We start from the raw sequence: 845 nt of genomic DNA, 5'->3' as shown, positions 1-845 counted from the left end.
ATCAGTAGGAATATAGTGAGATGATGCTAATAAACAGAGAGTAGTAAATTTTAAGGAACCACTGGACAATTAAAAACTCATTGAAGCTTTATGGTATAGCATCATTGAAATAAAGTAATTTCATTTGTGCTTGTGAAATATTAGGTATTATTACCACTAATAATAATGATCTTTTCCTTCTACTAAACATGAAAATAGTTTTCTAAGAATTATTTTATCATAATTAACATTCAAAAACTTAATTCAATTCAACTTATTTTTGATATAATCATCGCTTAAGACCTGAATCATTAATTTTGCTGCCTAGATTTTTTAAAAAAATGAATAATTTAGGGATATTTTTTCATAGAATAAAAAAGAACCATCTTACAGATTACCTACTCTCTTTAAAGATTAAATGTAGTTTGTTCTATTTGCACACACTTAAGAAAGAGTTAATATTAATTTTTCTTCTGAGATAGCTATTTGTCACTTTCATCTCATTAAATCCATACTACCTCAGAGAAAAGGGATTCATAATTCTAGCTCAGTACCTCTTCATATAATACAATACAGTCCTCTAAAACAAGAACAATATCTTATATATATGTATATTATATCATCATCATATATATATGTGTATATATATATTATATATATGTGTATATATATATATTATATATATGTGTATATATTATATATATATGTGTATATATATATTATATATATATATATATATATATTATATATATATGTGTATATATATATTATATATATATATATATATATATTATATATATATATATTATATATTATAAATAAATATATATTATATATATATATATTATATATTATAAATAAATATA

The sequence above is a fragment of the Octopus bimaculoides genome, chromosome 3 (assembly GCF_001194135.2).
Source record: "Octopus bimaculoides isolate UCB-OBI-ISO-001 chromosome 3, ASM119413v2, whole genome shotgun sequence".
Lineage (NCBI taxonomy): Eukaryota > Metazoa > Mollusca > Cephalopoda > Octopoda > Octopodidae > Octopus > Octopus bimaculoides.
This window is presented reverse-complemented; position numbering follows the sequence as displayed.